Source organism: Mobula hypostoma, chromosome 9 (assembly GCF_963921235.1).
Source record: "Mobula hypostoma chromosome 9, sMobHyp1.1, whole genome shotgun sequence".
Lineage (NCBI taxonomy): Eukaryota > Metazoa > Chordata > Chondrichthyes > Myliobatiformes > Myliobatidae > Mobula > Mobula hypostoma.
The window spans coordinates 103439016-103460103 of NC_086105.1; the positions used below are offsets into that span (position 1 = coordinate 103439016).

Consider the following 21088-nt stretch of genomic DNA (forward strand, 5'->3'; position numbering starts at 1 on the left):
ATCTCTTACTAACTCTTCCTTCAATTAGTCCTGGCGAAGGGTCTCAGCCCGAAATGTCGACTGTACCTCTTCCTAGAGATGCTGCCTGGCCTGCTGCGTTCACCAGCAACTTTGATGTGTGTTTCTTGAATTTCCAGCATCTGCAAAAATCCTCGTGTTCGCGTTCTCTAACACCCAGACAAGTTCTCTGCCAACGTGTTTGAAGTAATTCTCATAACTTGAGCTGTGCAGAATTGTTGAGTTTTTTCAATTGGTTATCAGTGATTGGAAAATTATCCTGTGTGTAAAGATGCATGGATGTGAGCAGCTAGACAATATGGAATTACCTTATTTAAGGAGTTTGAAACCTTTATAAAGCTAGTTTGCCTCTCCAAATCAACTGTTGAACGATCTGTGTTTTCACTTCTACAACGTCAGAGAACAATCAATGGCAATTTTCATCCTGCTCGCACTGTTCAGTAAATAATTCTTTCACATTTAACGTATAGTTTACACACCTTTTGTAATCTCCATTTGGAAATAATGCTATTTGACACTTTTGCTGTGACTCAGTGGAGATTTGGTGGGATTGAATGGTCCAATTTATGTAAATTGGTGAGCACATGTGCTTTTATAAATGGAGAGAAAGGGTTGCCAAACTCCGTAAAGTCTGTGTCCTTTTCAAAGAGAACAACACATACCTTTTGACAGTCAGCAAGCTGAACCAGAGAGGAAAAACACAGATGGGGGACTTCATCCATATGTTGATGGGCAAACCTCCAAGGTATATTCATAGCCATACAAGGCAGGATTTCCTTCCTGCTTCTTCACATGGACCAGCCTGACAAAAATGCCTTCTGTGACTTGGTGCTCACCATTGGATACAGGTGGGTGCATGCCACCTTGGGAAAATTCTCTGGGCAGAAGCAAAGGAATTAATATTAGTTACCAATGTATAAAAGTTGAGCTGAGGGTAGTAGTAAAGTTCTGTTTTTTAATCCCTATTTTAAAATTCTGACCCATAATAAGTGAATTGAAATCTGAGTTGATTGAAAGGTAGAGTCATAGAGCAATAATACAGCAAGGTTTACAGGCTCTGTGGCCCAGTGAGTCCATGCTGACTATGTGCCTACCCATCTGGCCCAATTTCCTGCATTCCATCCATAATCCTCTGTACCTCATCCCTGCATGGGGTTGTTAAATAATTCCAGCATCTGATTTCCACTATCTGCATAATCTCTTCGGTTTGAATAATATTCTATTACCCATGGCTCAACCACTTCCTCTGCAGCTCGTTCCATATACTTGCCACCTTTTGTGTGTGGAAAAGAGTTCCCCCTTTCACCTTTCATTTTTGCCCCTAGTTTTGGACTTCACTACCCGAAAGAAAAGACTACTATCATTCACCTTATGCCCCCCATGATTTTATAAACCTGTTTTTGTCTGCCCCTCATTCTCCTATTAGTTTGAAGTTGTATCTTTATCCTTCGCTCTGCGCTTCAGTCTCACTTTAGAGGCTATTTCCAGATTAGCTCAGAAAATGGAACAGTGAATCTGCTTGCATATTCCATAGTGTTATCTTCCCATTGTTTCCAGGGATGAGACCCATGTTTGCCTGTTTAAATTGGTTATTTGCTGTTCCACTGTTAAGTGCCCATCCACCATTTAATCCAATAATGTGAATTTGCTATAAATAGTTGAATTTCCTATAAATAGTCTAAGTCATTCTTAATCCTTCTAATATTTAAAAATCCTGTGCAAAACTTGGATGATTTTAATTCACAAGCAGGCATTTCTGTTGTCCCTTGCTTACCTGAAGCGGTTCACAGCTACAATGCACCAACAAGGAGGTAAAATAAAGTGCAAGTTATTCTGATTTCTCTGTCAAAGCTTAAATTGTTACATTCATTGTGATTTGTGCGAATGGTTGACAAGATTTAATGTGTTACACTAGTGAGGTGTTGCCTTTATTTTCCTATCCATAGTTAATTGTCAGGACTGAAGAAGAGTCATTGTCCTGAAAAGTTAACACTTTCCCCTCTCTGCTCGGATGCTGCCTGACCTGTTGAGTATTTCCAGCACATTTTGTTTCATATTTTGGGCAAATCTAGTCTTTTTCTTTTTCAGTGACATTAGGTTAGGATAGGGTAGGTGACAATGAGTTACAAGATGAGCATACTCTTATTTAATTATGGTATATACTCAAGAATGAGTGGGCCATTTGCCTTCTCTAATTTGTGTCCTAATTACTGCCACTATTTGGCATAGGTGTGAGTACAAGTGTGCATAAGACAGTTTGGTAGAAAGTGCACAAGCAAGTGTTCGAAGGTTTCACTAAATTGTCTGCACCTTTCTGTAAGATTGGTCTGGCTTTGTTCAATGGATGGACACAGGTGAATGAGTAGTCAAGGGAGATCACAAGACACCAAACACTGAAGAAACTCAGTGGCTCATAGATATTGCCTGACCCACTAAATTCCTCCAGTATTTTGAGTTGCTCTAGATTCTAGCATCTGCAGTTTCTTGTGTTCAACTGAGAGAAGTACTTGAACATCTGAGGTTTAGTGGTTAGCAAGTAGGAAAGCAACACACACAAAATGCTGGTACAACTCAGCAGGCCAGGCAGCATCTCTGGAAAAGAGTAAACAGTCGACGTTTCGGGCCAGGATCCTTCATCAGCACCTGACAAAGGGTCTTGGCCTGAAATGTTGACTATTTACTCCTTTCCATAGATACTTCCTGGCCTGCTGTGTTCCTCCAGCATTTTGTGTGTGTGTATGTTGCTTTGAATTTGTACCTGGTGAATTCCTGTTTATGATTACAATTCTAATTCTATTTCAGTAAGTTGTTTGTATACTTCATCTTTGGATGTAATGTGGGATCTTTTGAGATTTGTTTAGTCACCTCTTTGCAAGTTGAGCTTCACACAGTTATTTTTTTTCTTCCAGCGTGGCTTCCAAAGCCAAATTTCTGGAGGCGATCCCTTTCCTTTTCACGTCAGTGTATGTGTGTCATAGATGCCATTTTTGTTTAGTGATAGCATTTTGGATGAGGGAGACTAAGATTTATGGTTGAGACACTGTTCATGTGTAAATTAGCTTTTAAGTGTGTGGGAAGAGTCCCAATAGCAAATCAGCTTCAATAAATGAATGGGTCCAGTGTTTTTAGCATGGAAGCTTAAGTGCCATAGAGTTGAATACAATGCACAAATCCTGTTAAACTTGGTTGTATTGGTCAGAACAGAAATAAGATGTTTTTTTAAAAAACCCTCTAATAATTATTAGAATGTGCTTCATAGGGGTAATGGATATTTTAACTTTAAAACTGTTTGGAATTGTACTGAAGGTATCAATATCAATTGAATTGTTCTGAGAGTTGCCAGGATTCTAGGATTTCTCAGTTTTATTTTGCTCACTGCTCAGCAGATCACAGACTGAATACCCCAAGTTAATCCAAGTGCTTTTTGCTAATGCTTTAAAAGATGGTGCTTATGTTGGCTTCAAACATCTGGCAATGTTCTTGGCTTCTGTAATAAGAGCACTAGTCGTATTGAGCAACTTGTGTTCAAAGATGACTGCAAATATTTCCACTTGTGTCAGACAACTGGGAATGAAAACGAAAATAAAAATCCTGCACTCAGTTGCCACTCAGGCTTGCATGTCTGACTCATCCTGACCAGAAATTGAGGATTTGTAGAACAGCTTTTCTAAGGTATTTGAGCCATGAAAACTCTGCAGTTGGTTTCCTATTCAGCTCTTGGAAGTCCTGACGAAGGGTCTCGGCCTGAAACGTCGACTGCGCCTCTTCCTACAGATGCTGCTTGGCCTGCTGCGTTCACCAGCAACTTTGATGTGTGTTGCTTGAATTTCCAGCATCTGCAGAATTCCTGTTGCTTGGAATTTAATGTCGATTCTTGACTTTGGTCTATTACACTCCACCCTATCTTCAACAGCTTTGAAAATAACAGTTACTTCAATTGGCAACATAAAGTTACAAAAAAAAGCTGCTGCCCGAGGGTCTCCTGTTTGGCTATGGTGTCTTTCAAGAGACGAGAACCTAATAGGAGGAAACACTTGGGGAGCATTTCATTTGCATCTAATTAAACCAAGATTGTGATTGTGTTTTTTCACTTTTGAGTGAACTCTGAAATATTTGAAACCAAGGTTGTCTCATCAATTACCAGTTGATTACGTTTCAAGGTAATTGATCAGCCCTTTGGGGTTGAAACAAGTGTTGACTCAGAATTATTTATGTGTTCCAGGCCTTAATTTTGTTATTAAATTATTTATTAAATTAGTTTGCGATAAGACGTGTGTTTATTAAAACAGTTCTCTGGTCAGAATAATGTGGTTTCTATCCCAAGCTGTAGAATGGACCACTGCGGATCCATTTTGCCTCACTCGGGCATGAGAGGATGTAATCTACCAACTGTACTGTTGTTGACCTTCTGGTAATTGATGGTCATTTGAATTCCACTTAATGGGGCCAATGTTTCGTACAGAAGGCAGTTTGCAGCTACTGCCACTTAACGTCAGTAAGACCGAAGAATTGATTGTGAACATCAGAAGGGTTAAGATGAGGGAACATATGCCAGTCCTCATAGAGGGATCAGAAGTGAAAATGGTGAGCAATTTCAGGTTCTTGGGTGTCAACATCCCTGAGGATCTATCCTGCGCCCACAATATCGATACAGTTACAAAGAAGGCCTGACGGCAGCTATATTTCATTAGGTGATTGATATTTAGTATGTCATCAAAGACTCTGAATTTTCTACAAGTGTACCATGGAGAGCATTCTAACTGGCTGCATCGCTATCTGGTATGGTGGGAGTGGGTGGGGTGTATACACAAGATCGAAATAAGCTACACAAAGTTTGAAATCAGTCAGCTCCATCGTGAGCACTAACCTACAGGACCCTGAAGGCACACACAATGATTCAGGAATAGCTTCTCTCCTGTCAGATTTCTGAATGGGTATTGAACCCATGAACACTACCTCATACTTTCTTCCCCTCTCTTTTTGTATATACAGTTGCAAGAAAAAGTTGTGAACACTCAGAAATTTTCAGGTTTTCTGCATTAACTACTCATAAAATGTGGTCTGATCTTCATCTAAGTCATAATAGATGAACACAATGTGACTAAACTAATAACACACAAACAATTGTACTTTTTATGTCTTTATTGAACTCATTGTTTAATCATTCACAGTCCAGAATGGAAAAAGTTTGTGAACCCTTGTATATAATAACTGGTAGAATCTCGTTTAGCAGCAATAACCTCCACCAAATGTTTCCTGTAGTCACTGATCAGACTTGCACAATGATGATGAGGAATTTTAGACAATTTCTCCATACAAAGACCGGCTGGGGGCATAGTGGCATCAGCGCCGGACTTCGGAGCGAAAGCTCCTGAGTTCAAATCCAGCCAGCTCCCTTGCACGCTTTCCATCCGTGCTGGGTTGAGCATCGAGCTAGCAACTCAGCCTCATAAAAATAAGAAAGCCTGCTAAAAAAAAAACGCTGTCGTGACGGCGTCCCAGTGACTCCACTCAGAGTTAAGGGCTTTCTTCTTCTATTTCTCCATACAAAACTGTTTCAGTTCATCAATACTTGCATGAACAGTCCTCTTCAGGTCATGCCATGGCTTCTCAATTGGGTTAAGGTCTGGGCTGTGATCTGGCCATTACAATACAGAAATATTCTTCTTTTTAAACTATTCTTTTGCTGATGTATTCTTGTATTTCAGATCATTGTCTTGTTTTGTCATCCAACTTCTATTAAACTTCAGGTGAAGGTCTGCTACCCTGACATTCTCCTGTAAAATATAAACTAATATATAATATACATTATATAATACTGGCTAAAATCAGAATCTAGTTTAATATTAATGGTATGTCTTTTTATTTGTATATATTTTTATAGTTTTAATTGTATATTGCAGGGTGCTGCTGCATTACAAAAAAATTAAGGTCATATACCAGTGATATTAAACCTGATTCTGATTTTTCCTGCGGTTATGTACTGGCTCTAATGGTACATCTGTTATGATTTTGAGACCAATGGTTCAGATTCATTTATTTATTTATCGCATGGACATCAGAACATACAGTAAAATGTGTTTGTGTTAACAGACAACACAACCTAAGGATGTGCAAGTGTTGCCTCACATTCCAGTACCTACATAGCATGCTCACAATGTTTAGCAGAACAACCCAGGCAGCAACAGCAATACAAGCCCCTTTTCTTGCCTCCCACTCACACACATGCCTCCAACGTCAGAACAGGATGTCTCTGGGCCTCCAGTGAATGTGGTCATTGGGCCTCTGACTTCCTTTGTGGACTCATGGACTCCTGGCTTCAGCCGTAGGGCTTTGACATCTGGATTTGCTGACTTCAGTCTCTGGTATCAATCCCAGTGCTCACCAATGATGGACCCTGAAGTCCAGGCCTCAAAGGCCAGGCTTGCCAGCTCACCAATCTAGGAGATCATTGGTGCTCGTGCTTTCTGCCCACATGGACATCCAGTCCCTGGATGTGCTGACCTGGAGATTCACCAGTCCTCATTCTCACTGTTCTTCATCCAGTGCTTACCAGCCTGACATCTGTCGATCGGGATTGCTGGCCTTCGACCCATGGAACACACCACCTGGACGTTGGCCTGACTTCTAGCTTCCCTAGAACTGTCCCTAAACCCTAACCTGACCAGTGACTCCCTGTTGTGTCCCCTAAACCATCCCTACGCACCCAAAAAAAAACCTTATCTGAGCCGTGACATCAATGGAGACTGCAGTTCATCACCATCCTGAACAGTGCAAGAGTGGTTGCAAGATGTGTACCTCACCTCTCCTTTCACCAATGGATATGTGTAACAGCACCTTCTTTGTGGAGACCAAGCTTACTGCCTTTGCTTCTAGAATATACTGCTTCTGTTTCCAAACACATTCTATAACCTGAAACTCTATTTTATAATATATTGGTCAGCATTCCATCTTTGTGTAACCAGACACAACCCTCGCCATCTGTATATTTGCTGATGACACAACTATTGTTGGCAGCATTTCAGTTGGTGATGAGGTGGTGTACAGGAACGAGGTAGATCAGCTTGTTGAGTGGTGTCGCAATGACAGCCTTGCACTCAACATCAGTAAGACCAGGGAATTGATTGTAGATTGGGGAAGGGGAAGTCAAAGAAACACAGTCCTCATTGTGGGCTCATCAGTGTAAAGAGTGAGCAGTTTCACTTCTCTGTGTGGTAGAATCTCTGAGAACCGATCTTGGTCCCAACATGTTGATGCAATTGCGAGGAAGGCACAGCAGTGGCTATATTGCATTAGGAGTTTGAGGACAATTGAAATGTCAGCAAAGACACTCGCAAATTTCTACAGATATACGGTGGAGAGCATTCTAGCTCATTGCATCACCATCTGGTATGGAGGGGCCTCCGCGTAGGATCAGGGAAAAAGCTACAGGATGTTGTAAACTTTGCCTGCACCATTATGGACACTGGCCTCCTGAGCATCAAGGATGTGTTCAAAAGGTGATGCCTCAAAAAGCAGCATCCACCATTAAGGATTCCCATCACCCAGGACATGCCCTCTGATTGCTACTATCGAGGAGGAGGTACAGGAAATTGAAGACACACTCAATAATTCAGGAACAGCTTCTTCCCCTCATGGACAGTACCTCAGTAGTTTTCCCTTCCTTTTTGCACTACCTATTTAATTTAATTTTCTTTTTCTATATATACTTGTAATTTTAAAATTATGTATTGCAGTGTTCTTCAGTTGTCCATCGAAATCCGATGACAACGTCCTCTCCTTTAACGGGGAGATCTTTGACTGTACAGTCCTATCCTGGACCCACAAAGTCTATTGCAGGTGGGACATGTATATGTGGTAGTGGTGGCAACCATGGCTGCATTTCTCCTGACTCTTTCCTGCTGTCTTCTGGTTGTTCTTTCCATCTCCAGAATATGAACCCCCGTCCCTACACAGCTGTCGCCAAGTGGTACGGTCAGCAGCAACCTTCTCCAGGTCCTCGGATCTGATCTTGCACTTCCTTAAAGCATCCTGTCGTAAAACAACAAATTTAATGACATATGCTAATGTTATCAATTCTGATTCTGATTTGGTATATAACTCATTGGTATAGTTCATAGTGGATGTAAAATAACCCTACTGACAATGAGAGAGAAATCCTGACGAAAAATCTCGGCCCGAAACGTCGACTGTGTACTTCTTCCTAGAGATGCTGCCTGGCCTACTGCGTTCACCAGCAAATTTGATGTGTGTTGCTTGAATTTCCAGCATCTGCAGAATTCCTCGTGTTTATGAGAGAGAATGTACCCTATTTAAGAATAAGAGGTTGCCAATTTAAAATGGATGATATGCATTTTCCCCCTGTATTTTATGAATCATTGAAAATTCCTCCAAATGATAGTGAAAACAAAATCTTCAAACATTTTAAGGCAGTCATAATTTGTTTCTAGATCAGTAAGAGGGTGACAAGATGCTGGAGAGGGGTAGAGGTGCAGAGTTGAGGTTACAATCTGATCAACTATGATTTTGTTGAATTCAAATACATGTTCAGGAGGGCTGAATGGCCTTGCTCCTGGTTTGCATCATAGTAGCATTAATAAAAGTGTTGCCACAGGAAATGACAACAACCATTCACCTTGTAATCATTTAATTGAGGTCAATTTTACGGCAAGTTGTGTGTGCCTATAAATTGAGGGTAAAGGTCCATGGAAGTGTGAGACTTTTAACAAGTACAGCCAGTTAAATATTAAGAGACTTAGATGAGAAATGTTTCCTTGCATTTAATTTTTACTTAACGAAGATCTAATTCTGTCTATTTTGTTTTTCCATGTAATCCTTAAAGGGCCAAATTATCATTTGAATTTTATTGATTCTGCAGTGAGAGCATCTTCCATTTTGTACATCCTGGTGCAGGGTTTTGATCTGAAACATCAACAATTCCTTTCCACCCACTGATGCTGCTTGACGTGTTGTGGTCGACCAGCAGCTTGCTCTGTATTCCAACATCTGCAGTCTCTCAACGTCTCCTGTTCAGAACTTTCTGCTAACGTTCCCTGCGTTGCAGTTTAGTGTTGATCTGTCTCCGTGTTATGATGCTGCTGCACACATTGGCAGCTGCATCCTATTTTAGATTTATAATGAGTTAGCAAACACAAGACCACACTACAGAGCATGAGGCTCCTTTTCGGAAACTCATCAATCTGACGTTTCAAGTTTCACTGAGAACTGAATTCGTCCAAAGCTTTCCAAAAGTGTGATAATGTGCAGAAATTAACCTAAAATATATCCTGATGGGTCGAGAGCTAAATTGGATACTACTGCTTTGAAATCTGACTGGGTTGTGGATGAATTAACACATTTCGTTGGTATTTTCCTATTAACTGGTGGTGAAGATGTAAAAACAGTTATTAGGAGCTTCTCCATCTGTATTTAATTTGATTTGTCAGTAATAACCCCATCGACATTTCCCAGTTTTTGCTTGCAGACCCCGTGGTTCTAGAATAGACTGCTGTCACTTAAAGTGCCAGTAAACTTTTGGACTCCTGTTACAAGCTTGCTTGTCAAGCTCTGCCTTGGTGGACCTCACTGTACTGCTGGTCTTCCCACTGAGCCAAATGCAGCCCTGGACCCTACTAAGATTCCCCAGCATTTATCCTGAAGAATCGAAGCGGGAAAATCTATAAATACTCTGCATATCAGGCAGTACTTGCGGAAAGAGTTATATTTCAGTTTGATCACCCTTCCTCACGACTGAGAAAAACATGTTAGTTTCATAAATTAGAAATTGAACTAATTTCTGTGTACTGTTTCTGATGATCTTCAACCTGAAGTGACAGTTTTGTATCACTCTGCAGATGTCGCCTCACCTGAAAATTCATAACATTTTCAGATTCATTTTTGATTTCAGATTCCAAGCATCTGCATTGTTCCCTGCTTTACGGTTCACTGTGTGGAATCTGCTGTTGGATTCTGCTCACTGTTCAACCTGCAACTGATCAATCAGCCCATTGGATTATAATAGAGAAGATTCACATATTTCAAATATCAAATAATTTAATTTAAAATTGAGTTTACTGTTCTATCCCATTCTCAAGTCTTTAAGGGAATTCAGTAACGTTTGGAAAAACCCTCAGCAGTTGCAATAAGCAAGGCTTGTTACTGTCTGCTCTTGTCGCTTGTATGCTGTCGGGCCCTGGAATCGTCATAACAGCAGCGCAGGATGGATGAAGAGGGTGACGTGGAGTGGATAAACATTTTTGATCTCAGCAGCTTGAAACCTGAAAAGTTGTTACTCAGTATTTGTATTTTCCCTTCTTTAAACCACACGGGTAATGCCTGCCATCTCACTGGAGCAACTTCTTGCAGGTTGGAGTCAGAGCAAGCCCTGACATTTGAGGAAGTGTTTGGGAAAAGCCCTGTAGATGTGTGGTAGGAGGAGGAGGGTTCCTAACTAGAAAAAGCTTAAGCATATTAGCCCATTGGACCAAACACTTGCCCTTTTAATCATCTACTTCCTGTTCGGATGGACCTGTGCAGATCCCTGAATAATGTTACACCTGGGCCTGATGATAATCTGCACTTTAAAGAACTCTACCAGTTTTCAGCAGGTATTCTCCCTAGTTGATTGTCCAAGCAGGTTAAAATTGAAAATGAGTTCAAGTGGTGCCTAAATGAATCTGGCAAGAATGTTTGAAATCACCCCTCCCTGATACCCATTGGCTCCAGTTTTCTATTCTGCACAGGCCAAAACCTTTGGTATCCAGAATTGAACAATACGACCAGCAAAGTTGTTGGAGATGAGAGAGACTGCAGATGCTGGAATCAACAATGTGCTGGAGCAACTCAGCAGATCAGGCAGCATCTGTGGGAGGTCTGAAATTGACGTTATGGGTCGACCCGCTGAAGTCTTCCAGCACGCTTTGTTGCTTCAGAAAAGTTCTTCCATGTCGAGTGTGTATTGAAATTGCAGAAACAAATGATGAGGAAAAGCTGGGATATGTTAGTGGTATATTAACAAATTAGTTTGAAGGTATTGTTATTCCTCATCTGTGAATGTTGTGCACTTAAGTGGCCTCATTGCATCAAGGGCCATCTAAAACTTATCTCGTCCAATGAGAGTTATTAGAAAGTAGACATACAATGGAATAATGGGCAGTGTGAGCAAGCTCCTTTTTAATAAAGTCTTGGTGAAAGAGCAATGCAGTAATAAAATCAATTCCAATTGCTTCTTTTATTTCAGTTTCCAATATCTTTTGTGCTCGGTCAGTTGCAGATGGTGTAGTGGTGGCCATCCAGAGAATGGTGAGGACTCATATCGTACTACTGATCTGTGCTGTGTATGTTGCAGAGAAATTGGAGGGTATGAGGCTCATCAGTTATTGAATACCCTGCCATTGACCTTGTCTCACGGCTATGACGTGGCTGGTTTACAAGAGTTGTCAAATCTGATGCTACCCCTCCAGAATGTATGTCATTGTGTTTGATGTTTGAGAATATCATTACCTGTGACCATGTATCGCATGTAACTTGTTACTAAACAATCCAGGGCTGAAATATTGTCTGAATCTTGTATTTTGGACATGAGCTTCATTATCTAGGAAACTGTGAATGAAGTTGAGTACCACAGTCTGTGAACAGATGCATCTTTTGATCTTGCAATGACAGTTTTGGTCTTGAGTGAAACTGCTGCAGAAAATAAGACCTAAGTTACTGTCTGGAGAAAATCCTCCAGCAATGTTCTGTTGGATTGATCCATCTCCAATATCAACATCGACTTTTCTTGAACTATTCGAATCAAGATAGAATTCATTGATTTTAGTTTTACTTGGACTCCATAAAGAGTGGTCCCAGAGAACTTGGGCAGGATAAGTAAGTTGATTAATGTGCTTCTGATGCCCATGTTGGCAATTCCTATCATTACTGTGATTGGGTGAAGGTTCATAAGGCAGTAATGGTTGAATTTATCTTTTTTCGAGGACAGGATATGGAGCAATTTCTCACATTGTCTGGTGTTGTAGCTGTGCTAGTGTGCTGCTCATCCTGGAATGGGGGCTTTAAGAACCAAGATCTTTCCTGCACATTGCTGTGCAGTTGCTGCGTTTAGAAGAGTCAAATCGGCCGTAGGTTGGTTTCTGTGCAGTAAAAGGCTCAAAGGTCATCTAGTCAGTCTAAAGGTGGTTGTGTTTCCAGGTATCAGCACCTTTCGTAATCTTTCCATTTTCGACTGGATAAACCAGAACTATGGAGTTCAGTACCTGCTTCCTCAAGTAAGTAACTGCTCAGTTGTTGCTAGCAAGTTTATTAACCATGCGCGAGTTCAATACTTCCATTTCACCAGTGCAGCTCACTGTGTTTGGGTGATGTTTCTTTTAGCAGGGCTTTGGTCGGGGGAGAGGGTTTGAGGACTAGAAGATGAGGCCTTGAGCTGTCAAGGTGGCAGTAAGGTGTTACGGTTACTGAAGTTGTGTGGAGGGTGAAAGTTTGCTACAAGATAGAAAGTTTTGGATGAGTGGTAGTTTATGAAAGGATAGTGCTTGGCCAGGAACAGCTGAATGTTCCTGTAAATGACTATTTTCTGCGGCAGATGGGCCAAAAGTAGAAGTAAGCACCATTTGTTGATCAGAATGAACTCTTGTTATATTGGAGCTGTAAGGTTGTGGCTGGTTTGCCCCAAGCCCAAGATGAAGGAGAGGAGGTTGGAACTGCAGGTAATCACCATAAAGCAATATGTAATTGAAAATGACAGTACAAGTGCTTCAAGCCTAGCTCTAATTTGGCAATGTATAGTACCAAAAGACTGCCTTCTCATCATGAAATTCCACCATTCCATACGCATTTCAGACTCTGATCCTGGTTCACATGTTCATATTGCTTGTGGAATCTCTTAGGGGAACATATAGGAATTGCTGTTTTTAAACTGTGTGCGGCTACTAGGAATGAGGAGATCCTAGGAAACTTATTGCCGTAACCTGTGAATTTTTATAAGGCCATGCAGCTCTTAAATTATTTTATTCTGCAGAAGCTGAAGAGTACTGCCTGCAGTTCCAAATTCTTCCTTTTGATTTATGTTTGCCCTTGTATTTGTTTGTTGCATACTTTCAATACATTTTTCTGTCCTATTTTAGTACTGACCTCCAAAGGATATTTAATCGAGTTTTTCACTACAATACAATTTGAATGTTTTTCACTGTGGAACTTAGCACATTCTCTTGCTATTTCTGTCCTGTGGAATAAAATCATGATGTGTCATTTAAATGAATGGAGCATCCTTTATTTTGCCGTGGAGATTATGACAGTTGCTTCAGAAACTTCACCTCCTGACATTCTCGTTATTAGTTTCTGTTTGTTTCATTTTTCAGAAATGTTTGTATTTTGATCTTGTTTTCAAAACCATTATTCTTCGCTTAAATGTACGATGCCAGATGAACTAACTGTCCCAGGCAGGCAGGCAGACTACAGAATTCCACTGCACTAAACCACTTCCCATTTGCTCCCACTCAATACAATCCCCGGTCTAAACGGAACACTTCATGGGCTGCTTTTCCTATATTAAGAGGCATTATACAGGGGCAGCCTAGTTCCTGGAATAGTGTTATTTTTCCCCTGAAAATCAATGGCAAGTGCTGCATATTGTGTCAGTACAGCTCTGTGTTTACAGACAGAGTTAAAATGTAATGTATTAATCCACCAATGGCACAACTGTTGTTGGCAGGATCTCAGATGGTGACAAGGAGGCTTACAAGAGTGAGATAAATCAGCTGGTTGAGCGGTGTCACAACAGCCTTGCACTCAATATTAGTGAGACCAAGGAATTGATTGTGGATTTCAAGAAGGGGAAGTCAGTGTGATGGAATTTCACTTTCCAGGGCCTGAGAGACTTGTTACTGGCCTCAGATTTCTGGCGCAGGTTATTGACAAATTAAACTTAAAACAAATGCTCTTTGCTCAGCTTTTTGTTGTAAGTAAGAACCAGTCTCCAGTTTTTAAAAGTAAATTACAAGCAGTATTCAGTTCAAGTTAAAAGCACAGGCTGCTAGCCCACAGTAGGTGGATGGCTGCTCAGAGAACTGGTTTGCAAAATGAAATTGCCAGGAGAGTTCTTGTCTGCATTAACCAAATGTAAGATGATGGGGGTCATGTTACTTAGCACATTAAACATCTTTACAAACGAGAGAAAATCTGCAGATGCTGGAACTCCAAGCAACACACACAAAATGCTGGAGGAGCTCAGCAGGCCAGGGCAGTGTCTATGGGGGCGGGGGGGGGGGGCCAAAGTACAGCCGACGTTTTGGGCCGAGACCCTTCGACAGGATTGGAGGGAAAAAAAGATGAGTAGATTTAAAAGTCAATGCTACCTAGCCTGCTGAGTTCCTCCAGCATTATACGTGTTTACGCATTGGGATGTTTTTGTATTCAGCAGGTCAGCCTCACAGCATTAATTGTAGATGTTTGAGATCTGTCACCAGAAGCTTTTAAGACAATCTGTGTGAGTTACTTTGTCCCAGCAATGTCATCTGGAAAACATTGTATGCAAATGATGTCATCTCGTAGAAAATAGTATAAATATCAATAACTTGGGGGATTGTTAGGAATGATGAGGAGACTGATAGAAAGATGGGGTGACTTGTTCTTCAAATTCATACAATTTTTACCTGAGTTTGGAAATCCTTTCCAGTTAGTAATTTTCTGTGCTTTGGAACTCTTTTTCTGTATCAGAAATCATCTGAGTGTTAAACATGTGGAAGAACTATTTGTCTAAATTTAAACATGTATTATCAAAAATAAATAAACTGTCTAAACTAATTCGTTAGCTGGAAGCATCTCCTCCTTGGTGGGGGGGGGGTGGGAACAACCCACAACTCAAGCAGTGGGTACTGACAGCTAAACCTCACTGCAGAGACTAAACAGGAAAGTAAGCTAGTCCTTAAGAATAGTTGGCTGCAGTGTAGCCTCCCTATAGTGAGGAACCTAGGACTCTTCTGAGTTTAGAGCTTTGCAGACAGAGAACCCAATACAATCACATTGGGAGAACACACACCAGTTCTCATTGAAGATCCAGTGGTGGAAAGGGTGAGCAGCTTCAAGATCCTGGGTGTCAACATCTCTGAAGATCTGCCCTGGCTCCAGCATATTGATGCAATCGCAAAGAAGGCATGCCAGTGCCTATATTTCATTAGGAGTTTAAGGAAATTTGATATGTGGCAAATTTCTACAGCTGTATCATTGTGAGTATTCTGGCAGATTGGAGGCTCCAATACACAGGATCGAACAAAGCTGTAGAGGGTTGTAGGTTCAGCTAGCTCCATCGTGCCCACCTTCACGGACATCATCAAAAGGTGGTACCGAAAAAAGGTAGTATCCATCATTAAGGACCCTCACTATTCAGGACATATCTGCTTCTCTTCACTGGAGAGGTGGTAAGGGAGGCATACCCAACACCTGAGGAAGCATTTTCCCCTCTGCCACCAGATTTCTGATCAGTCCATGAACACTACCTCATTATTTTGCTTTCTTTCACTCTATTTATCTCTTTCCTGTTGCAACCTATAGATTTTAATATATTGCGCTGAGCTGCCACCACAAAGCAACAAATGTCATGATGTATGTCAGTGATAATAAACCAGATTCTGATTCTAACTTTTCTGAATCTTTATCAAAATATTGGTCAGGTTCTCGCAAATGTTAATTGAAATATTTCCTTTTCCATGGATGCTGCACTCTAGCTGACGGTTTCCAATGTTTCCTGTATTTATATCAATAAGCCTGTTTGACATGACAGTAGCATTTAGAAATGAAGTTGGGGATTGCTCATTCGGGAAGGGAAACTGGCAACTTGAAATGTTTTTTCTGGGTCTGATCATTTAAATGGGCCCTAATGAGTGGCTTTAAACCTGTACTTGATTTTGGAGAGAGTCCAGAGGAGTTTCACAAGAATGATCCCAGAATGGAAGGCTAATGCATGAGGTGTTTGTCTCTGTGCTTTTACTCAGTGGAGTTCTGAAGGATGTGTAGGGTGTTGCAGGGACGGTGGAGAGATCTCATTACAACTTATGAAACACTGAAAGGCCTGAATGGACTGCATGTGGAGAGGATGTCTCCATTGGTAGCTGAGTCTAGAATCTGAGAGTACAGCTTCAGAATAAAAGGATGCCCCTTTTAAAAATAAGATGAGGATTTTCTTCGACCAGAGAGTGGTGAATCCATGGAATTTGATGCTACAGATCTCTGTGGAGGCCATCTCAATTTGGATGCATTTGAGACAGTGATTGCTGGGTTCTTGATTGGTTAGAGGTTATGGGGAGACTGGGTTTGAAGATCAGCCATGGTTGAATGGCAGAGCATGCTCGATGGGCTGAATGGCCTAATTCTGCTCCTGTGTCCCAAGGTCTCTAAAGATCAGTTCTATGGATTCAGCGAAATTGAACCTTGGGCAGAACGTAGCTACTGCATTGTGCCACTGAATGGGTATTGTTCCCCAGGCCGTTGTCCTAATTGCTTTAAGCAATCAGCATTCTATCAATCTGATTCCTTCTAATAGAAGCAACAGGGCACCTTTGTAAGTCAAACGACTTCCTTTTTGGAAAGACTTTCTGTTGTTTTTGGGATCACTGAATAGTATTTTAAAAACTACTATAATAATATTTGAATGTTGGCAGTTCTTAATGTACGGTAAAAAGAAATCCTGTCCTGAACTAAAATGTTCTTGCCAAACCAATGAGGTACTTCTATGTGATTAGGATTGGTGTGTTGGCTTCAGTTCACTTTGTACAATGTTGCTAACATTTAAACTCCATTACATTTGAAATGTTTCTCATTTCCCTTCAGAAGTAAAAGCAAATTCAACTCTCCATTACTCCAATAAGCAGTAATTGAATTGTTATGCAGCAGTTTATTCTAAAACAGCATGGAGCGTTAAATCTTGCATAAAGAAAAGTTGGAGGACAGTAACCCACTTATGCAGAATAGGCTTACAAAATGGACAATCATGGCATATGACAAAGTGGCAGGATAAATGTAAACTGCGTTCAGACCAAGGGGGTGCAGGGATGACCATGGAGATTGCCACATACAAATCAAAGTGGATAGATGTGTTGAGAAACCTATTACAAAAGCCCACATGATACTTGGGTTTATTTATAGCGTGTGAGATAACAAGAAACAAAGAAGTGATACTGAAACTTTATAAATAATTTGTTAGCGTGCAGCAAGAGTATTGCCCATTTCTGTATTCCATTATTGAGGTAGGCTGAAAGCTTTGTAGAGAGTGCAGAGACAATATATTCTAATTGTAGCAGGAATGTGAGACTTCATTTCTGAGGAAAGACTGGAGAAGCTGCTTTTGAGGACCTAAGGGGAAGCTTGGTGATGTACAAGTTATAAAGTGTTTCAGATGTAGAGGAGTCAAAATGTTACAGTAGAAATGCTGATAATCTGATAAATCAGGTTTAGTATAATTGACAAAACAGCCAGTAATCTATGAAACACAATTTGCATTAGCTGTGCTCTAGCATGCAATGCCTCAAAGTATTATAAGACCATAAGACATAGGAGCAGAATTGGACTGTACGGCCCATCAAGTCTGCTCCACCACTTCATCATGGCTGATTCATTATTCCTCTCAACCCTGTTCTCCAGGCTTATCCCTGTAACATTTGATGCCCTGACTAATCAAGAACCTAACAATGTCAGCTTTAAATGTGTCCAGTGATATGGCTTCCACAGCTGTCTGTGACAATGAATTCCACAGATTCACTACCCTCTGGCTAAAGAAATGCCAACTCATTTCTGTTCTAAATGGATGTCCCTCTGTTCCAGGAGTTCACAATCTATGGTCTAAGGGCAAGGACCCCATGCTTAATGGTATTGGCTCAAGGCATTAAAAAAAATGTTGGGAACCCCTGAGACTGTGCCCTTTGGTCCTAGACTCCCCTACTATAGGGAATATCCTCTAGGCCTTTCAATATTCAATAGTTTTCAGTGAGATCTCCCCTCAATCTAATAAACTCTAGCAAGTACAGGCCCAGAGCCATCAAACACTAGTCATAAGTTAAACCTTTCATTCCCAGAACCATTCTCATGAACCTCTTCTGGGCTCTTTCCAATGTCAGCACATCTTTTCTTAGATCTGAGGTTCAAAGCTGCTCTCAATACTCAAAATGTGGTTTGACCAATGTCTTATAAAGCCTCAGTATTACATCCTTGCTTTTATATTCTAGTCCTCTTGAAACGAATACTAACATTGCATTTGACTTCCTTATCACTGATTCAACCTGTAAATTTACCTTTAGGGAATCCTACATGAGGACACCCAAGTCCCTGTGCACCTCTGATTTTTTAATTTTCTGCCTGTTTAGAAAATAATCTATGCCTTTTATTCCTCCTATAAAAGTACATGATATACAACGTGAAAAGAAGTGGGAACACTAGTCACGGCTGCCAAACAGAGAAGGCCCCCTTTATTCCCATTCTTTGCCTCCTGCCAGTCAGCCAATCTTCTATCCATGCCAGTATATTTCCTGCAAAACCATGGGCTCTTAGATTGTTAAAGATATCATGTGCAGCACCTTGTCAAAGGCTTTCTAACAATGGAAGTAAACAACATCCACCTATTCTTCTTTGTCTATCCTGCTTGTATTTCCTCAGAGTTCTAACAGGCCTGTTAGACTTGATTTCTCCTCAAGGAAACCATGCCTATTTTATCATGTGCCTCTAAGTACCCTGAAACCTCACTTTTCTTCAACATCTCTCAAACCAGTGAAATCAGATTAAGTGGACTAAATTTCCTTTCTTCTGCTTCTCTCCCTTTTTACAGAGTGGAGTGACATTTGCAATTTTGCAGTCCTCCAGAACTATTACAGAATCTAGTGGATCTTGAAACATCGTTACTAATGCCTCCACAATCTCTTCAATTACTTCTTTCTGATCCTGGGGTGTATTCCATCTAGTCAAGCTGAATTCAGACCCTTCAGCTTCCCACACTCCCTCTCCTTAGTAATAGCAACTACATTCACTTCTGTCACCCTGACACTCTTGAATTCCTGGCATACTGCTAGTTCTTCCACTGTGAAGACTGATGCAAAATACTTAATAAGTTCATCCACTATTTCTTTGTCTCCCATTATTACCTCTCTAGTGTCACTCTCCAATGATCTAATTCTCCACACTCACCTCTTTTATGCTGTCTTTAACTTCCCTTGTCTGCCATGGTTACATCATCCTCCCTTTAGAATACTTCATCTTTGGGATGTATCTATACCACACCTTCTGAATTCTCCCATTGCTGTTCTGCTGTCATTTTTGCTATTGTCCCCTTCCAATCAACTTTGGCAAGCCCCCCCCCCCATGCCTCTAATTTCCTTACTCCACTTTAATGCTGCTGCATTTTACTTTAGCTTCTCCCTCTCAAACTGCAGTGTGAATTCTATCATATTATGATCACTGTCTTCGAGGGGTTCCTTTACCTTAAGCTCCCTGGTTAAATCTAGTTCATTACACAACACCCAATCCAGCGTGGCCTTGCCTCTAGTGAGCTCAACCACACACTGCTCTAAAAAGCAATCTCAAAATCAGGTTTAATATCGCAGCATACGTTGTGAAATGTTGATTTGCGGCAGCAGTACATTGCAATCTGTAATCAAAGATAACTAAATTACAAAAACAAATGTATATAGAAATCAAGTTAAATAAGCAGTGGAAAAAAAAACACCTCCAAAAAAAATAGTGAGGTTGTGTACATGGGTTCATTGTCCACTCAGATAACTGATGGCAGTGGGGGAAGAAGCTGTTCCTGAAACCTTGAGTGTGTGTTTTCAGGTTCCTGTACAAATTCCTTGAACAAGGAGAACAGGACACGTCCTGGGTGATAAGGGTCCTCAATGATGGATGCCACCTTTTTGAGGATGTCCTTGCTGGGGAGGTTCATGATGGAGTTGGCTGAATTTGCAGATTTCTGCAGCTTTTTCCCGATCCTTTGTAGTGACTCCTCGTAGAAATTTGCAAGATTCTTTGGTGACATACCATGTTTCCTCAAACTCCTAATGAAATATGGACACTTTCATGCCTTTGTAGTAGCTTTGATTATGTTGGGCCCAAGATTGATCTTCAGAGATGCTGACACCCAGGAATTTGAAATTGCTCACCCTGTCCACTGACGATCCCTCGACGAGAACTGGTGTCTTTTTCCTCTATTTTCCCTCCCTGATGTCCACAATTAATTTCTTGGTCGTACTAACGTTGAGTGCGAGGTTGTTGTTGCGACACCACTCAACCAGCTGATCTATCTCACTCCTGTACACTTCCCCATCACCATCTAAAATTCTGTCAACTACAGTTGTGTTAAAAAGGGTCTAGTGCTCTTCCGGCATAAACAACAAATAAACTCGTCTCAGGCTTCCAGCCGGGTGCAGGTGTCGTTTATAACTGACTTTTCAATGACAATCTCTGCCATCATCCCTGATGAAGATGGCAGAACTTGTCATTGAAACATTGATTATAATCGATACTTGTACCTGGCTGGCTGCCCGAGAAGAGTTTATAATTACATCATCAGCAAATTTATAGATGGTTTTTCTGTGCCTAGCCACACAATTGTGGGTATAGAGAGAGTGGAGCAATAAGCAAAACATGCATTCTTGATGTGCGCCAGTGTTGATTGTCGGTGAGGAGATGTTATTTCTGATCTGCACTGACTGTGATTTCCAGATTAGGAAGTTAAAGATCCAGTTTCAAAGGAAGATACAGAGACTCAGGTGTTGGAACTTATTGAATATCTTGCAGGCATTCTACAAATTCCCTCTCCTGGTATCCAGCACCAACCTGATTTTCCTGATTTACCTGCACATTGGACTACTCCATGGTTATCCTAACATTGCCCTTTTACATTTTTTTGATCTCCTGTTGAATTTGTATCCCATATTCTGGCTATGTTTGGAGGCCTGTACATAACTCCCATCAGGGTCCTTTTTGCCCTTGCATTTCCTTATCTCTAACCTCAAGGATTCTACATTTTCCTCTTTCTATGGATCTGATTTCATTTTTTACCAAGAGCACCTCCCCATCCTCTCTCCCTTAC

The 21088-nt window shown here is 40.9% G+C and overlaps 1 protein-coding gene across 5 annotated transcripts in view; it reads left to right on the forward strand.

Moving 5' to 3' along the window:
- rhbdf1a (rhomboid 5 homolog 1a (Drosophila)) overlaps positions 1–21088 on the forward strand; it is a 387291-nt gene that overhangs the window by 124096 nt on the left and 242107 nt on the right. Inside the window, exon 1 of one of the 5 annotated variants that reach the window (XM_063058800.1) lies at positions 12196–12284. The exons of the other annotated variants lie outside the window; for them this stretch is intronic. The gene's annotated coding sequence lies outside the window, so the exon portion shown is untranslated. Of the gene's footprint in view, positions 1–12195; positions 12285–21088 lie in introns of those variants that run through there. 5 annotated transcript variants of the gene reach the window in all.